Genomic DNA, 13,871 nt, shown 5'->3' with positions numbered 1-13,871 from the left:
TTTTTTAAAAAAAATGTGAGATTGCTTGGCCCAATACAAGAGGTATTGGGTTGTGACTACTAACCCATGTCTTCACATCCTATGATGGGAAACATGGCTACTTGGGTCCAAGTTGATGTTTTGGGGCAGCCTTCCCAAATTTCCTTGAGCCCTTGATAAGGCACAGTAGTATCCAAGCCACTCAGCTCCTCCAAGGACATGTCCCCCATGGCTCAGTTGTCCTCTGAGCCTTCTTACGAAAATTTTCCCATCCGACTGGTTTTGTGACCACTGTCATCAATAAAAGCATGAGAGGAGTGGTCTCAGTGGAAGAAAATATTGCAGAGATGGATAACCAGAGGCCAAGAAGAGACCTTTGAGGAATGTCCACATTTAGCACAAAGAGTAGATTGTAGAACTATCAGTAAGCTTTGAAGAATTAGTGAAAATACTCCTCCGTGGAAGCCAGAACCTTCAGCACGTAAAGATTTATGTTAGGCTAAGACTAAAACTGTAATAAGTGGTTTTCTTTTTACGTCCATTTACTGTACTTGAAGTTTGCCCAACTCGGAGGTGTCTGCATGTTGACTGATTATTCGGCTCTATTTCAGATTCAGCTCATACTTACAGCACATCTATTCTATTCCAGGTACTTTTTCACACTTTTGAAAGAACCTTCTAAAACCAGGCTTTACTTGAAATGCTATCCGAATGTTACCTTGTTCACCTCTTTTGTGTGTGTCCTGCTCCTCAGAGAACCATTCCCACCTTTCTCCCGATAGAGCCACCAAGATGGTTAAGGATCTGCTGAAACCACGGAGAGCTCTGCAAGGAGTCAAGACATCGTATTTTCTCATTAACTGCACTCAGCAAAGTAAGCCACATCTCCATGTCACTTGTAAGAGTAAACCCAGTCAGGGCCCTCTGGGGACCCTGGGCACAAAAGCCTTTCTATGTCCCTCATTTCTTGTTTCTAGGAAATACGCCTTATTCAGCTTCCAGGACCTTCCCTGATTTTCAAAGGGTAGCTTCAAATGGTTGCTTATCAGGGAAGGGAGGGGATGCAGAGACAAGGGAGGAGCAGTCAAGAAACACTAGTGTAGCCTTGGGGGCAGGGTTCTGGTTCCTCCTCAAGGGATACACTTAACAATTATCTTTGAGTTCTAAAAACTCCCAACAAATGGAAGATGTTAACTACTTGATGAAGCATTCTTCATTCGGGAAAGAAAGTCACAATGCAAGCATCTTAACGTGTTCCAGGACCGCCTGATGCTAGCAATGCAGAAGAACACAAGTTTGCACCTACCCTGATCCTTATCTGTGGCCCAACTTTCCACTCCCAAACTATAAAACCTCTTTATTCTTCTCTCCCAAAGGAAGGTACAGTCTTTAGGGCATTCGTCTGCTGTGGCCTCCTTTGCCTGGCAAAGCAATCAAAGCTACTCCTTTCTCCTTCGCCCCAAACTCTGTCTCTGTGTTTCTATGCGGCACCAGTGGACAGAGACTAAGTTTTGGCAACAAATGGATTTCTAGATTCCTGGCTTTGCCAATAATTAAATAGACTTACAGAAGGAAATGAGAAAGTTCTAGGTGACATTGGGAAAAGCACTGTTGTGGTTACGTTACAATGAAGCCTGTCTTGCCAGAGGAGTAACCATGAAACCTATACCAGCACCAGGCAAAGGAAAAGATCTGTTTATTCTCTCTCTTTATCTGTTGGAGAAACAGAAGTATGAAGCCTGCTTAAGGCACTTATATAAATACCTTTAATTTGCACTACTTAAGAACTTCAAGTCTCTGGGGAAAAAAGGGTTGAGAAAAAAAATTTGACTGGAGATGCCCATACATGTGCCGTAGGTGAATTCTGAAGAATTTTTTTGTTTCTTTTTCCTATGAAAATGGGATACTTTTAATCCATTTTGTATCTCAGGGCACAGCACCTTTATCATTAGATTTACTTTCTTGGCCAAGAAATTGAGGCCTATGGAGCTTCATTGGAGATTTCAGTTCCCAGTAGAACCAGGTGAGGGATTACAACTTTGAGCTCTTAATTCTTAGTTCTGGGCAAAAGTATCAGAGCTTATGTTTGCTTCTCAAATCAGACAAAGAATCCTCTTTCACGTTCTCTCAAATTGCCAGCTTCAGTCACCAAAAAAACACTAACGGGAATTTCTTCCCCAATCTGAATCTCTTTTCACAGAGCATTAAAAGAATAGTCATCCAGGACCCTGAAGAATATCTAACCAAACCGTTTGAGAAGAAAACTGTTTTCCTCTGGCTCTGTGCTCACTCAATTTGCATGTAGGCCAGTGGTCACAGTGAAAAGCCAGATACCCTCTTTCAGGTCATTCACAAATCAAACAGAAGAAAATGAGAGATAAAAGATGTATGAATAAACTTGAACATAGAAAATAAGGGAGAAAACTAAGGATTCAAAAACCTGGTTCATTGAAAAGATCTGTAATCTTGATGCAGCTCTACACAAACAGGAAAAAAGGAGAGAGAGAAAAGATACAAATTACCAAAATTGGGACTAAAAGAGGACATACCACCCTGAATCCTCCAGACATTTAAAAATATATTAAGAAAATATTACAAATAACTTTATGTCTATAAACTCAACAACGCAGAAGAAATAGACAAATTTTCTTGAGAAACATAGGATTCACAGCCAGTTCCAGGAAACAGAGTAAGAGAGGATAGTGCCCAGCATATTTTATGAGGTCAGTGTTATCTCTGTACCAAAATTAGACAAAGATATTTTAAGAAAACTGTAGAATAACATCCCTTCTGAACATAGATATATAAACCCTTAAGAAAATATTAACATGTTGAATCTAGAAATATATAAAAAATATCATATTGCTTCCAAGTGGGATTTATCCCAGGGATGCAAATTGGTTCAGTGTTTAAAATCAACTGATGTATTTTACACATTAACAGACTAAAAATAAATCTGACCAACTCAAAGTCAATACATTGTATAAAGTTCAATAATCATTCACAACTTTTAAAAAGATCTCTCAGAAACTAGGAATGAAAGGAAAATCCACAAAATGCCCTGATAAAGGGGATTTATGAAAAGCTACAAGTAATATCACACTTAATCATAAAAGCTGACTATTTCCCCCCATAATACTAGGGAGAAGAGCAAGAATGCCTCCTCTCACCATTGATCTTGATGTTTTGGCTATTGTAATAAAGAAATAAAAAATTTAAAAGGAAACTGTCTTTATAGATAATATGATCATGTACATATAAAAGTCCCCAAAATACACAAAATAAAGCTACCTGAAATAGTGATTTTGGCAAGTTTGTAGAATTCTAGGTCAATACACAAACACAATGATCTCTCTATAGTCTAGTAACAAACAAGGGGAAATTGAATTTTTGAAGTAATAAATATCACAGCATCTAAAACTATAATATACTTAGGAATGAATCTGACAAAAGATGCCCAAGATTCCTATGGTGAAAACTATAAAACACTGGTGAGAGTAATATAAGAAAAACTATACAAGTTAAGAGGTACTTATGGACTAGAAGACATATGTTGTAAATATGGCAGGTCACCCCAAACTGATCTACAGAATCGACACAATCACAATCTCAGCAGGCTTTTTTCTTGTAAGATTTTAATTTTTCTATTATAGTTGATTTACAATGTTCTGTCAACTTCCACTGTATAGCAAGGTGACCCAGTCATATATATATATATATATATATATATACACATTCTTTTTGTCACATTATCCTCCACTGTTCTGTCAACTTCCACTATACAGCAAGGTGACCCAGTCATATACAAATATATATATATATATATATATATATACATACACACACACACACATATATATATACATATATATATACACACACACACATATATACACACATATATATATATTCTTTTTGTCACATTATCCTCCATCATGTTCCGTAACAAGTGACTAAATATAGTTCCCTGTGCTATACAGCAGGATGTCATTGCTTATCCACTCCAAATGAAATAGTTTGTATCTACTAACCCCAAAATCCCAGTCCATCCCACTCTCTCCCCTTCCCCCTTGGCAACCACAAATCTGTTCAAGTCCATGAGTTTCTTTTCTGTAGATAGGTTCATTTGTGGCTTTATTAGATTTCAGATACAAGTGATATCATATGGTATTTGTCTTTCTCTTTCTGACTTACTTAGTAGAAGAGTCTCTGGTTCCATCCATGTTGCTGCAAATGGCATAATTTTGTTCTTTTTTATGGCTGAGTAGTATTCCATTGTGTATATGTACCACATTTTCTTAACCATTCATCTGTCAATGGACATTTAGGTTGCTTCCATGTCTTGGCTATTATGAATAGTGCTGCAATGAACATAGGGGTGATTCAATGAAAGTTGTGTCTGGATGGATGCCCAGGAGTGGGATTGCTGGGTCATACGGTAGTTCTATATTTAGTTTTCTGAGGTACCTCCATACCGTTTTCCATAGTGATTGTACCAATTTACAGTCCCACCAATAGTGAAGGAGAGCTCTCTTCTCCACACCCTCTCTAGCATGTGTTATTTGTTGGGTTGTTAATGATGGCCATTCTGACGGAGACTTTTTTTTTTAATTGCCAAACTTATTCTAAAATTTATAGGAATCTGGGGTTAATAGATGCAAACTATTGCCTTTGGAATGGATAAGCAATGAGATCCTGCTGTATAGCACTGGGAACTATATCTAGTCACTTATGACAGAGCATGATGAAGGATACTGTGAGAAAACAATGTATATATGTATGTCTGACTGGGTCAATTTGCTCTACAGTAGAAAATTGACAGAACACTGTAAACCAACTATAATGGAAAAAATAAAAAAATAATTAAAAAATAAAATTTATAAAGAAAATGGAAAACACTAGAATAGCCAAAACAACTCTGAAAAAGAAAAAAGCTAGATGACTTACACTGTCTGATTTATTCACTGTAAAGCCATAGTAATCAGTGTGGCAATGATAAAAAAAAATAATCCATGGGATAAATACAAAATCCAGAAATAGATGAACAAATATGTGATCAATTTGTTTTAGACAAATGTCTCAAGGCAATTCAGCCATGAAAGGATAACCCTTTCAATAAATTGTGCTAAAAGAACTAGATTATCCATATGCGGAAATATGAACCTCAAGGCTTACCTCTATCAATATTAAAAAAAATTCAAATAACAGATCTACACATAAGAGTGAAAATTATAAAATTCCAGAAGAAAACATAGGAGAAAATCTTAGTGATTTTGTTCTTGGCAATAATTTCTTAAACATGACATGAAAAACTCAAACTATAAAAAGATCAACAAATTGGATCTTATCAACATCTTAAAAAAATTTGTTCTTCAAAAGACAAAGTTAAGGAAATGAAAAGGCAAGTCACAGATGGGGGAAAATATTTGCAAAATATATTTCAAATATATGAAAAATCCTTTAATTTAAAACAAGCAAAGAGACAACCCAAGACAAAGTAGGCAAAAGATTTGCATATGTGTGTTACCAGGAATTGATTTGGGGGTCTGACACGTGGTAGGGGTGAAGATATTTTCATGACCTTGGGATGGGGAAGATTTTATGTCAGAAAAAGGCCAAATGCTAAGGAAAAGTTTTGATAAATTATATTCAAAGGAAGAACTTATTATCACAAGAGATGTAATAGAATGAAGAGTCAAACCCTGCTGTAGGGAAAATATTTTCAGTACATAGAACTAGCAGATAACATGTTTCCAGAACATACCAAGAACTCCTACATCTAAACAAAAAGGCCATTAGAAAAATACACAATAAAGTTGAATAGGCCCTTTCCAAAACAATATCCAAAGAGTCAACAAGATTATGAAAAAGTCCTCAAACTCATAAGTGATTATGGAAATAGAATTTAAAATTATGGTGATTTACTAACCACCAAAATGGCTAAAATTAAAGACTTAACAATAGCAGATATTCCCAATACACCAAATGGAACTCTTTTATGCTCTGAGCATATAAGTGGTTGACAGTATTCACCAAAGCTGCCCCAATGCCTAGTGACCCTACATACATTCCTAAAGTATGTATGTATGTATATTTGTTCACTAAATAATATACAATGATGTTCACAGCAGCACTATTCTTAATGACACTAATATGCAACCTAAATGTAATCATAAACATGTAATTATACCATGTAATATGGCAATGGGAATGAATGATTTATTGGTGCATGGATGGATAATTTCATTAACAGAGATACTGAGTGAAAGCAGACAGACATCAAGTAGTATGTACTGTATAATTCCACTTATATGAAGTTTAAAAACAGTCAAAAATAACCAGTGGCAATAGAAGACAGGCCAGTGTTTACTTTCCTGGGGGAAGAATCTTGACTGAGCAAGGGGCACACGGGTTATTGGGAGTGCTGCTAATATTCCATTTCTTGGGATCGTGGTGGCAGTTACATGGGTGTATTCACTTTTTGAATATTCATCAAGCTGAACCTTTGCAATGTGAGCAGTTTTCTTGATATAGAAACTGTCTGGAAAAGACGGACCTTTCTGTAGGAGATGGCAGGAGATCAGGAGCAAGGTGGAAATCCCACAGGCATCAACCAGATGCACTGTTTCCATTCTTGTATGAAAGCTACTGTACTGTTAATTTAGGTCCACAGTAACCCCTGATCCTTGAAAAGTTAAGCATTTCTTTTCCCTGTAGCTTCAGTGCGTGCTGGTAAATTCACCTTGTTTTTTGTTGTTATTTTGTTGTTGTTTTTATTAAAGTATAGTTGATTTACAATGCTGTGTCCATTTCTGCTGTTCAGCATAGTGACCTATTCATACATCTATGTACACTCTTTTTCTCATATTACTTTCCATCATGTTCTATCCCAAGATATTAGATATACTTCCCTGTGCTGTCCAGCAGGACCTCATTGCTTATCCATTCCAAACGTGATAGTCTGTATCTATTAACCCCAACCTCCCAGTCCATCCCACTCTCTCCCCCTCCCCCCTAGAAACCAGAAATCTGTTTTCTAAGTCTCTGAGTCTGTTTCTGTTCTGCAGATAGGTTCGTGTGTGCCCTATTTTAATTATACACACAGAAAAGCTGTAGCTGATCTGATCCTCTGTGCTGCCCCCAGGTTCCTGGTCTCTGCCTGAGTGATCCTGCTTTGAAGACTCTCCTTTGACAGTTCTCAGATTCGACCCACCATCCATCCCACAGTGGTCTCCAAGTTCACTTTCTTGCTTCTCCTTCCTCTCACTCCCACTCAAGGGTTTCTTTCTTTTGGGAAAAAAATGAAACTTTCATCCTTTCCCACTCTCTGCTTCATTCTCTTAGGTGGAATTCCTCCTTTCTCTACAATATTCCCCTCAGGATTCAGAAATGAATCAGAATTCTCAGACACTGAGAAGTTGTTAAAGTTGCTGAGAGAGTGCGTGCATGTACTTTTCTCTGAGGGGAATTTCTGATTGGGGCAGAATTGCTATATACCTCAAAATTATTTTTTATCTCATGTCATTTTTCAGAAAAAGTAATGAGGTGGTGGAAAAAAAAAACATTTGTTTAAATATATAATATGAAGGATTTTTTTCCTACCCACTGTTTATGTGAATGTAGATTAGTTTATATGAAGGTAACATTGCTCTCAGCCCTTGAAGGAAATCTAAGTTTCTGAGCAAAGCAGATTGGTAAATAAATGCTGATATATCCTAAAACTTGATAATGCTCAGATAAGTTCAAAATGTAAAAGACACTTTCTTTTCCCTTTTTCTCTCCCGTTCTTCCTTCCTATCTTCTTCTTTGCATTTTCTTTTCTTTCTTTTTTCCTTTTTCCTTCTTCCTTGCTACCCAAACAGACCAATGTCTAATACAGACCTACTTATATGTCTGATTGAGCCAAAGAATCAAACAGACAAAGAGGAACTTGAGCAATAGCTATGTTTACAGGCAGCTTATCATTTTGATGTGAGATCTGGGATCCTGGAAGAAAAATGTGAAGAAAAATGTTCTACCTTTGTACTTGGATTGGATAAGGGAAATTCAATTCAATTACCTTAAGAATCCATTAGCTAATGAATAGTTTTATCAGTGTTCCCAGGAAAGTTTGGCTCAAAAGCCTTGATGGGGAGTTCCCGCCGTGGTGCAGCGGAAACGAATCTGATTAGGAACCACGAGGTTGTGGGTTCCATTCCCAGCCTCGCTCAGTGGGTTAAGGATCCGGTTGCCGTGAGCTATGGTGTAGTTGCAGATGCAGCTCAGATCCCACATTGCTGCGGGTGTGATGTAGGATAGCAGCTGTAGCTCTGATTAGACCCCTAGCCTGGGAACCTCTATATGCCATGGGTTCTGCCCTAAAAAGACAGAAAAAAAAAAAAAAAAAAAAAAAGGCTTGATGGGCAACTGCTTAGTTTAAAAGAGACCGAAGAGAGGACAAACTAGGAAAGAGTGACCCATAGAAACTTGCACTGTAAATCAGAATATGTAATTTGGTAGGGATCAAACATCTGAGAGTTGGGCTGAAAAAAATATATAGCCATAAATTCTATCTAAGCACAAGATTTATGAATTTGTAATTCTTTTCTCTGAAAGGTGAATGGGTGATTGAAGTCATTGAGAACCTATACAAATTACGTGCTTTGTGAATAGGGAATTGATTGAAAAGAATGGCCTATTGTATTGAAGCTACAAACACTTCCCCTAATTTATAACTTAGAGCCAATCATCAGCATCCTAAATTCAGAAATGCAAATTCACAAGTGCATATAATTGAGGGCTCAAATCAAACATTCTTTCGTCAACCCTCTAGTTGCCATTCTACCTAATTATCTTATGTTTGCTTGTTTGTTTATTGTCTACTTCCACCAGAATCCAAGTTCTTCTGTTTTGGTTGCAGGAACTTAGTTGGTCTCGTATCTTTACAATTTATAACAGAGTTTGGAACACACGAGTTCCTCATTATTCAACTGAATGTCTAACACACTAATTGCCAAACATATTCACCGTGGTGCCCATACAAGTGCACTTTTAAATCTCTTAGCAGTAAGAATACAGGCAGTCATGTAGGGAAGTTCCCATAAATCTCTGTCAATGGCTGAGGAATGAATGAGCACAGGTACATGGTCTGAAAACTCAGCGGGGACTAAGCATATAAAATAATGGTTCTGAGTTTGGGGTTTCAATAAAATGACAATGACATGTTTTAGGGATTCATATTTTGCATCACACTTTGGGCACCTGAGGTTCTAAACCAGAGAATGACAATAACTCAAACTTCCCAGTTCATTTATAATTATTGGCAGTTCCTGGAAGCAAATTCTTCACCTCCATCTTCTCTAACGGAAGGTGTATGAAGCATCCCTTTTCCACATAAATTTTTAGGTTGTATTCAACCATACACTTCATCTTGTCTCAAAATTTTCTGAACAATAAACAGTTATTGGCACCATCATCATCTCAAGTCACCAAAACCATTACTGACCCCTTCCATGTAACAGATTCAGGGATGGACACCAGGAGAATCTGCATTGTGGTGGGCAAGATGATGCTGCCCACAAATGGCCACATCATAATTCTAGAGCCTATTACTATGAAACCTGGCATGGTGAAAGGGACTTAGGAGAAGTGATTAAATTTAGCACTGAGTGGAGGATCATCCTGGAGTATCTAGGTCAGCTGAATGTAATCACAGGGAGCCCCATGTGAGAGAGCGAGAGGAGGGTCAGAGTCAGGAAAAGCAATACAACGATAGACACAGAGGTGTGGAGGGATGCAGGGCCAGGGACCAAGGAGTGTGGGCGGCTTCCAGAAGCTGAAAGAGGCAGGGAAACAGATCCTTCTTTACCATCTCCAGAAAGAACTAAGTCCTATTGATACCTTGATTTAACCCAGTGAAACTCATCCTAGACTTCTGACCATGGGAACTAGAACACATGGTTGGTTTGAGGGAAATGTTACAGCTTCTTGGTGACAAGTTGTCTCCCTGGGCATCTCTCTCATGCACTGGAATTAAAGGCACAGCGTGGTTAAGGAAGGAAAGCTCTGGTCTAAGAGCAAGGGCTCCTGACTCAACTGTCCTGGCTTTGCCACTGCTGAGTTATAGACCTCAGTTTTAAGTCACTTAACTGCTTTGCTCTTCAGTTTTCTCATATAGGCATGGGGTTTATTCCCAATTTCAAGGGACTATTATAAGCAAAGGACCAACAAAAGCAAAGGAAATATGTATTTGCAAACAGTATGCTTGGTTGCTCTGTGTGTTAGAAATCTTAGCTCTCATATGTTTCAGGCTTGGTTTGGGGGAAGGAATTTAGATTTGCACCTAATGATGCCAGTGCCATTATATGATACTTGGTATTATTTCAATGAACATGCAAGATGGCGTTGACCTTAGGTGTGGGCAAGTAAAAATAATTTACTAGTTCTATATGATGTGGTGTGAGGGCACAGGTGTACACATGTACACAAACACACAGATACATACACACTCCATTCAGAAAACAAAACACTGGTTCTTAAAGACACTGCGACCCAAATAGCTAACTGATCTCAAACATGAGAAAGTTTAAGAAATATATTGCAACATACAAACAAAATAGCATCATGCTCATATAGTAATAGTAACACACATGGAGCACTGACCATGGAATAGGAACTATTTGAAGCACTTTTCATGCATGGCTGTATCAATTCCCCAAAACAACCTTATGGGATAAGAGCTGTTGGCATATTCATTTCACAAATGAGGAAACTGAGGTACAGGAAGGGTACCTGATCAAAATCATGAAGTTAGCACAGCTAGAGTTCCATGTTCTCAATCTCTCCTGCCTCTCAAGGGAGGTCTTCCATCTCAGATCACTGAAAATAATCTTGTCCTAATTCCTGCCATGATTCTGAGATAGAGTTTGTATGGAGAAATAAGAATCTTTATTTCCTATAACTTGCTATCATGGAGCTCTTAGTTGCCGGACAATTTTTCCACAAAGGATGTATTTATTTCCTCCCAACAGAAATAGATATAAAACCTCAGGTAAGACTAATCATCTTGACTTTTGCTTTGAACAGCAAATTAAATTTGACTGGAGGGATCCCAAAGATCTAGAGAGGTGTCTTTTAATGATACTATTCTAGAAATTTGACACAGTAGGTAAAATCTGAAAAAATATTTCAAAAGACCATCATTAATAAGTCCACAAATAACAAATGCTGGAGGGGGTAGAGAAAAGGGAAGCCTCCTGCACTGTTGGTGGGAATGTAAGCTGGTACAACCACCATGGAAAACAGTATGGAGGTACCTTAGAAATCTATATATAGATCTACCATATGACCCAGCAACCCCACTCTTGGGCATATATCCAGACCAAACTTTCCTTAAAAAAGACACATGCATCTTCATGTTCATTGCAGCTCTATTCACAATAGCCAAGACATGGAAACAACCCAAGTGTCCATCGACGCATGATTGGATTAGGAAGATGTGGTATATATACACAATGGAATACTACTCAGCCACAAAAAAGGACAAAATAATGCCATTTGCAGCAACATGGATGAAACTAGAGACTCTCACACTGAGTGAAGTCAGTCAGAACGAGAAAGACGAAAACCATATGATATCTTGTATATCTGGAATCTAATATAAGGCACAAATGAACCTCTCCACAGAAAAGAAAATCATGGACTTGGAGAATAGGCTTGTGGCTGCCTGGTGGGGAGAGGGAGGGAGTAGGATGGATTGGGAGCTTGGGGTTAATGGATACAAACTATTGCCTTTGGAATGGATTAGCAATGAGATCCTGCTTTTTAGCACTGAGAACTGTGTCTAATCACTTATGACTGAGCATGATAATGGGAGAAAAAAAGAATGTATACATGTATGTGTAACTGGGTCACTATGCTGTACAGTAGAAAAAAATGTATTGGGGAAATAACAATTTAAAAAAAAAAAAAACAAATTCTACTTATATAAGCTATTCCTTCTTCCCAGGATTATTCCTGCCTCCCTTTCCTCCTGGTCCTCATTCTCATGAAGATTCATCTCCAGGACCACTTCCTGCCGAGGAGCCCCACGCTATCATCCCCCCCTTCCTCTGCTGCAGATAGTCTCAGTGATCCAGGTGCAAGCTCCACAGCACAGGTTCTTCCCTCCGTGGTGACATTTAAGCCACTTTGCAGAGGGTTTTTTTTGTTTGTTTTTCGGTCTTATCTTCTATGTTTTAAAGCTCTTGATAAACAGTGTCCTTTAACTTTATAACCTCAGCATTTAGCATGGACCTGGGATCTCAATCTACATGCATAGAATGAATGCCCATAAGAATTTTTATTCTTTCTCATAACGGGTTTTATATAAGAACCATCAGTCTCGTCAGTGGAGAGAAGAGAGAAGTGGAGAGTTGATGAAAGGGATCAATGGAAAAATGGTTACCGGTTAATTCTGTGGCTGTCAGGGATGTTATGTGTCATCAGGGACAGGGATGGAGAGTGGGAGAGGACCCATGAAGTGGAGTGTCTTTTGTTTCCTCCATCATCATGAGTCATCTGCGAAAACAATAGAGGCAGATCCACCAGGTCCTTGACCCCTGGCAGCTCTCTCCTCTGGGCTGCTCTGGCAGCTGTCACCACCCACCCTACCCCAAGTGGACTCATTAGCCAGAAAATGCAGCCCAGCTGGGTTACTTTCACCATGTGTCCTTGTCATCATTAGCCAGTGTTGGATCCTAGTAACTAATGGAAACCAAACTTTCCCAGAAAAAATAAGTCCCCTGGATTTTATGGGAGAAAGATGTGAGAGCATTGGGGCTGAGTGGGAGGGACACGCACTCTGGCTTTCTCTCCACCACAGTTTTGAGGCTAAGGGACCTCTTTGAAGTTGAAGATCACAAGGCTTCTAAGCAAGAGAATATTTCAGGAAAGGTGGTAAATAGCAGGGGCCTAGAGTTAACCACCTTAAAAGAATCAGTTTGTAAAGTGTAAAACACTCTGCATATTTTAATTAATTTGTTTGTAACCCCCTACCTGGCCTGTGCATGGGTTGAACACATACATGTGATGAGGGAAGGCAAGTAAACTCAGTTCTGTGGGAAGAAAAGAGATGAGGGAGAGAAGACTGTCCGGGGCTCAACTCAACAAAATGAGCACTGTCAGACCGAGCCCCGTGAGAGACAGCAGAGCATGTAACGCTAGGTCAGGCAGGACTTCCCAACAGCCCAGCGAGTGGGAACGGAGCCAGGCAGGCAGAACTCCAGAATCCACCTCTGTCTGGATATGAGCAAAGGATGAGAGAACAAGGAAGTCCTGCGGGAATTCACAGGAGGTCCCCGCACATGGCGACATGCACCTGGACTCAGGTGTCATCTCTGATGGAATCTTAGAAATTAGGGTGTCATGACTATAATGATTTCAACCCAAGCAGACCCTGGGTGATGAGGTTGAGATTAGAACGGATGTCTTGTTCTAGCCTTCCCCTCTGCCTCCTGCTGTATGCCCTTTTGTGTTTCTGAAGAAGCATGAAGTAAAGTCGAAGAATGGTTCTTTTTGATGTTTATGAAGACTGTTCTTTGTTTGGTGGGAGCCGGGGTGGGGAGACAACTATCTTTAACCCTACCCCCCAACATGGGAGTTCCTGTTGTGGCGCAGTGGAAACAAATCCGACTAGTATCCATGAGGATGCAGGTTCGATCCCTGGCCTGGCTCAGTGGGTTCATTGCCATGAACTGTGGTGTATTTCACAGTCAAGCCTTGGATCCCACATTGGTATGGCTGTGCCATAGGCCAGCAGCTACAGCTCTGATGTGACCCTTTGAGAACTTCCATATGCCGCAAGTGCAGCCCTAAAAAAAAGAAAAAAAAAGCTTTAATACATGACTCTCTCCAGGTTTAAGCTTCAGGTTTTT

At 39.1% G+C, this 13,871-nt stretch overlaps 1 long non-coding RNA gene across 1 annotated transcript in view; it reads left to right on the top strand.

Moving 5' to 3' along the window:
• LOC106505291 (uncharacterized) overlaps positions 1–13,522 on the top strand; it is a 400,457-nt gene extending 386,935 nt beyond the window's left edge. The window contains exons 8-10 of the long non-coding RNA XR_014819487.1: positions 591–628; positions 734–853; positions 11,966–13,522. This is a non-coding gene — a long non-coding RNA (uncharacterized LOC106505291). The remainder of the gene's footprint in view (positions 1–590; positions 629–733; positions 854–11,965) is intronic.
• Positions 13,523–13,871: the final 349 nt, after the last annotated feature.

This window comes from Sus scrofa, chromosome 11 (genome assembly GCF_054392235.1).
Source record: "Sus scrofa isolate SSC_HxYL_T2T_F1_AM1 chromosome 11, Sscrofa_HxYL_maternal_Yorkshire_Landrace_v2.0, whole genome shotgun sequence".
NCBI classification, from domain to species: domain Eukaryota; kingdom Metazoa; phylum Chordata; class Mammalia; order Artiodactyla; family Suidae; genus Sus; species Sus scrofa.
This window is presented reverse-complemented; position numbering and strand designations above follow the sequence as displayed.